This window comes from Mycteria americana, chromosome 3 (assembly GCF_035582795.1).
Source record: "Mycteria americana isolate JAX WOST 10 ecotype Jacksonville Zoo and Gardens chromosome 3, USCA_MyAme_1.0, whole genome shotgun sequence".
In the NCBI taxonomy this organism is placed as follows: Eukaryota; Metazoa; Chordata; class Aves; order Ciconiiformes; family Ciconiidae; genus Mycteria; species Mycteria americana.
This window is the reverse complement of record NC_134367.1, coordinates 65,380,440-65,386,580: the sequence shown is the minus strand read 5'-3', so window position 1 is coordinate 65,386,580 and position 6,141 is coordinate 65,380,440.

Below are 6,141 nucleotides of genomic sequence, written 5' to 3'. Positions count from 1 at the left end.
CTGCCAATGGGAGAGGAAGATCAAAAAAAAAAAAAAAGGGAGCACACGAACAGGTTTTTCCAGTTTTTGCTGAAGCACAGACCAGAACAAAGGCCCTGTTGGGCAAACAGCTCATAACTCAGTCAACTGACACTTTGCAAATCAGCAAGAATAGAAAACTGAAAAAAAAAATACAGTGGCCAAATGCAGTTAGAACTATGTTTTCCTCCTGTCAAGCAAATCCTGCAGAGTGGGCTGGATAAGCTGGCAATGAGAGGATGCAAAAATCATCTGCAGTTTTCATGCTGAAAAAGGAAGCAAAAGGAAAAAGAGCAGTTCTCCTCTTGTTCCATCCTTTTGCTTAATTCCCCAGCCTGGTGCATGTGCCCACCCTCGGTTGAACAGTTTTACAAATTACCTTGTTTTAATTAATGTAGCATGAAGTGACATTTGTAATATTCTTGAACTTTCCAGTAAAATCTGGTTTGATTCAAGATCACCTTCATTATGAAACCAGTAGGTACTGGTCTGCTGAGTACTGATCACTTTCATTAACTTCTCTTTATCCATGGATTTGATGGATTTATTCTAACCATTGCATTTGATACATTTATTGGTAAGTTTTAGCCTCACTGTCCTTTAATAGATCTTAAGTTTCTAAATAAATCATGTTTGAAAATCAACCTTTTGTTCTGCACCCATCTCCAAACAGTGATGAACAGGCTCACCCAAATCTCACTGGTCTGTCCAGCTACTGCTATGTCTTCTCTTATTTACACATGGTGTAATTTTCCTACACACAAATACCACATGGCACAGATAAACCCACCTACAACCATAAACCAAAAGGTACGAGACCTCTATTACACAATGCAATCCATTACCAAGAAGCATGACTTCGATTTTTCTGGCTACTTCCTTGACCAACTCTGCAAGCCCACAGAGTTCTGATCTCTGTCTGGCTTCTTAATATTATCAAAAGTGAGACTACTATGCCTATTTTCTCACCACATCTTCTGGATCCTTTCAGTACAGATCTTCTAAAATACAGGGAATCCATGTGATTGTCAGGTCCTGCTTCTGCCACCACTTGCTCTTCACCTTTTGCTCATCATCTTCCACCCTTCAGCTTCCATCCTAAAAGCAGGGAGGTGGCAGACCTCTGGGAATCCATCACGTGTATTCTGTCTCTTGCTCTATCCTGTCTACAGAACTGTAAGGTTTAATTGTTGTGAAGGGTTTTTTTAAGGTGATTTGAACTGTACTGCATGGAGATGAGAAAAAAACAGGATGGTTTCAATGAGACACTTGTTAGTAATGACTGCATTTCTGTAACATATTCTTAGTAAGCATTTGAAAATGTATTACAAACATTAAAACAGCTTTCCAATGTATCTGTAAGGAAAATATTCCCAAAATTGTTTAAAAACAAGTTTCAGAGGTGCTGAGCTCTCGTAACTCCATTTGAAATAAATGGGAGTTAAAGAAATGCACCATACCTGAAAATTAGGCTATAATTTGCCTACGGGCATAAAACTCAGGTGTCCCAATACTTAGTTTGATGATTCAGTCAGGAAATTGTTGTTCTTTGATTTGAAACCACTACTTGAAAGCCAGTGCAGAAGGCTGGTTTGTAGGTCCTCAAACCTCCTCTGAATTCACAATTGCTGCTGTAAAGGGTAAAGGTTGCAACCATAAACCTTATGTTTTTGATTAGTTTCATGACCTAGATATATTTCCTTATCTGATTGAACAAAGTGTCAGCTCAAGACTGCAGAAGTAGAAGGGGAAAAAATCAGTAGTACCGTAACAGCGTTAAACCATTTTGCTTTTATTCTTCTAAAGAACATGTTCCAAACAGTAGAAGCCCCACACCCTGATTTTTTTCTAAAGGAAAAAAATCAGTTCCTTTGTAAAGTGTTAAAAAAAGCCTCCCCAAACAATTTCCTTTCAGTCATGTGCAAAGGAGACTTCCAAGGAGTAACCTTACTGTATGAAGACTATTTGGAATTCTGTATAAAATGCATGTGGAAGTTTAAATCTATTTGCCAGATAGTAGATGAATGCTGTAGCTAAATGGCACTTTCAACAGAGAGCTTCCACTGGTCCAGCATTTTACCTGCTATGTAGTTTCTCTGCAAAGGACAGAAAATATTGCTTTTGGGCACAGTCCCTTAAGCATCCGACACTCGCAGCAGGTTTGTTTTGAATTAAGAACAGAAAATCTAAAAATGTATTTGTTCACCACTAAATTCATCCGCCATGTCACTCGTGCAGCATGCCATTGCTTGAATCAGAAATTCCTTTACCTAGTTCGCAATGGTACATAACTTTCGATTGCTCAAAAGTTGACTGGTACTGGAGAGATGTACACAAAAACTCTTTATACTCCTCTTTCATACATTACCTAGGGCCTCTTCATTCTAACAGGCCCAAAAAACTCTCAGGCTCTGACATGAATATTGGAAAAAACAGAGGTCAACAGCTTTATTTGAGCCACAGTAGCAAATGCTTCCCTCTTAAAGGAAGAAAATTATAGCTTCAGGTTCTGCGTTTTAGAATTACTGTTATCACTGTGATTTTAATCAGTAGAAAAGATTTTTGGAGAATGTAGGACAGAGGTAGGGATTGAGAAAGTATGGAGTCTTATTTGACTTGTGTGCCAGTCAAATAAGAAGATAGATGCTTAAAGGAATGCTTAAAAAGCAATAAATTGAAATAACATACTTATATTACTCAAGAATCCAAAACTTTAAGAATCTGAACTAATTAAATTTGCATTTTATGAATTTGTCCCATGTAATTTTTATTGCAACCTTTGTCTTACACACATTTCTTTCACTCTCTTCTCTCACCCTTCTGTTCAAGGGCGAGAAAAACACTGTACAGTTTAGAAAGCTGTAAGATGACGTCTGTGCGTTACTGCTGGGTTAGCAACAGATTTGACTTAAAAGACGATAGCTCCCCGAATGCCTAGCAGGTCTTTACTGTCCCCATACCTGCAGTTAAGTCCTCCTCACTTGTACTAATTCAGTGTGACTGCTCTTTAAACTGAATCTGTGAAATCTTGTGGCTTCAAAATAACAACAAAAAACAATCAACAAACCAAACATTAAGTTCTTAAACTGGATCTACCATTGACAGAATAGTAAAATAAAATCCTGAATTAGAAAAAAATGGTTGAGGAAGAAGAACAGTTCTAAACTCTGTGTCTGATGTGTGTAACTTACATCACTACTAAGCTCTTTTAAATATATGTATCTTTTATATATATAATGAGTATATATATCTCTTTTAAAAATATATCTATGTCTCTGTGTGTGTGTGTGTGTATCTATGTATATATTCACCATTAAGATTTCAGGAGGAATTCAGGCTGAACAGAAACAGACTATAGCCATTTAAGCAGGGAGGAAGCCAGATGCAAGGACTTGATAGATCCAGATTTGTGAAAAACTGCCAGGGGTTACTTCATTGCATAGTTAGGCAGAGATTTGTTTGCATTCACTGCGATTTCTGTAGAGTATAAAGGAAGTTGCTCTCACTGCATCAAACTCCTTAGCTGAGGTATTTGCTCATCCTCGCTCAGAGGGAGAGTGCCATCTACTGAAGCATCCCCTTTACACAGCTCCCTTGAGACTTGTCCCACTCATGGATTGACAACATTTACCCAAGGGGGCTGTAAAACCGAGAGCAAGGTTTTAAGAGGAGAAGAAGCTGCTTTAGGTGTGAATCTCTCTTGTAAAGTAACAGCTGCACGTAAAGGACCAGGCCAAAGGTGGTAAGTAACACCACTGATTTGTGCAAGCCTATGCTCCAGTTTTATGAAGAGATTAAAAAAAACCTTGCTCTGGGTTTCTTCAGTCTTAATAAATCTTTGGAATTGAGGTTACGTTATCATTTTGTAACACTTAAGAGTGGCATTCCCTGACGGGACAATCCGACTTCACTGCTGACTGTTAACCATGGACTCTCCCCTTTCTACATTAGCGCTCAGATGTACAAGTACTTGGCTGACTCACTGACTAGTGAGGACATCTGCTAACACTCAGCAAGAGTTCGGCTTGGGCCCGTGATGACACAGTATTATCGTGCTGCTTTGTCTACACGTAACTTCCTGTTGCCTGGAACCTCATACTCTATTGTAAATTTTCTGGACTGTTGCTGTATTCAAAAAAAGCAGCACTTTGTGTCATGCCCAGAGCTACTACCTCCTATGATAATAATAAACACATAAAGTAAAAATTTTTTGGCAAAGTTTTTGCTTTGTAGCAAAAGATAGTGCTTCTAAAACATCAAAGGTAGATCAGAGGTGCCTATGTACCTTAGAAGTTTGAACAAACTGTATAAAAAAAAAAATCTGAAATTTTACAAGGTAAATTACCACACGAAGGCAGGGCATCAAGTATTTGACGAAGTATACCAGTTTGCAGGACAGAGGTGAAGGGAGACCTGTCAGGTCGTGTTTCATAGACAATACCCTTAGAAAACCACTGGGTTGATGTGTTTCAAGGCACAGGTGCATGTCCTGATGTTTTTGCTAACAACGGGCTGCACTGAAGCATCACACAGCCCATAACTCAAACGTCAAATTCTTGACGAAACGAGGAGTGAACAAAACTTGAAACAACTTGCACTATTTGCCATTAGGCAAATATATTTGAAATAATTAAAATATATTTGCAAAAAGTTTTGTGTTATAGTTTTGTTTTGCTTTTCCTTCTGGGCTCATAGTATGTTGTCTTAAATACAATGGAGAACTACAGGAGTAGAAGTGACCACCCTTTTTGTCCCACTGGCCCTGTGTTGTGGTTTAGGCCCAGTTGGCAACCAAGCACCACACAGCCGCTCGCTCACCCTCCCCCACCCCGGTGGGATGGGGGAGAGAATCTGAAGAGCAAAAGTAAGAAAACTCATGGGTTGAGATAAGAACAGTTTAATAATTGGAACAAAAAAATAGTAATAATAAAAAATTGTAATGAGAAGGAAAACAGCATGAGGGAGAGAGGAACAAAACCCAAGAAAAAAAACAAGTGATACAACTGCTCACCACCTACCGACCAATGCCCAGCCAGTCCCCAAGCAGCGATTGCTACCCCCTGGCCAACTCCCCCCAGTTCATATACTGAGCATGACACCATATGGTATGGAATAGCCCTTTGGCCAGTTCGGGTCAACTATCTTGGCTGTGCCCCCTCCCAGTTTCTTGTGCACCTGGCAGAGCATGGAAAGCTGAAAAGTCCTTGACCAGTGTAAGCACTGCTTAGCAACAACTAAAACATCAGTGTGTTATCAACATTATTCTCATACCAAAATCCCAAACACAGCACTATGCCAGCTACTAGGAAGAAAATTAACTCTATCCCAGCCGAAACCAGGACACCCGAGCAAGCTGGCTTCCTCCCACAAGTGCATTATCAAGCAGCCTCCACATTAATAGTTTCTTATTGTTGGCTACAGCAAAAGCTGTAGCACATGAGCTGCACTTGAGCTATAGGTTAGTTACCCCTGCATAAAGGAAAAAGCTTAAAAGGAGAGAGGGAATTGTGTGTCTGTCTAGGCCAAGCTGCTCATCAGTTAACCACAACTGGTCAGAACTAAAAACATTCAGTGTTTATGTTTCAGCACCAGCCACTCATTGGTTGCTGCCTTCATAGAAGGACATGTTTAAACAACTTAGTAGCCAGAAAAAATTATACACTGTATAATTAAAACACTACCGTAGGTTAGATAGATCTAAGCAGTGCATTGCTTTCCCTATGCAGGAAACAGCAAACCAGCATTTGGGAATTATATGTGCTTCCCATCTTCCATGCCTTTTTCCTCCATCAGTTGGTTTTGGCTGCCTCCCAGTCGTCATCCTCTGAACTTAAGAACTCGGCTAAAACTGTGCGTATGCATATTTTCCCGCTCTTTTTTTAATTTATAGGGTTTTTTTCTTGCCTCAGAAATAATCTGCAATAGCCTGTTAAAAAATAAATCAGCTGTGTAAGATTTGAGTAGCTTAAATTTTAGGACCTACTCAGCCGACACACATCTTTGTGCGTCAGTCAAAACTGTTCACCCACAGCCCTTCGCTGCACTTTTTTGGCGGTACAGAAACCTCTCGGGCACGCTTTTCCCAAACGTTGCGCTGCTGTATTGCAACCGAGCGATGCGCAC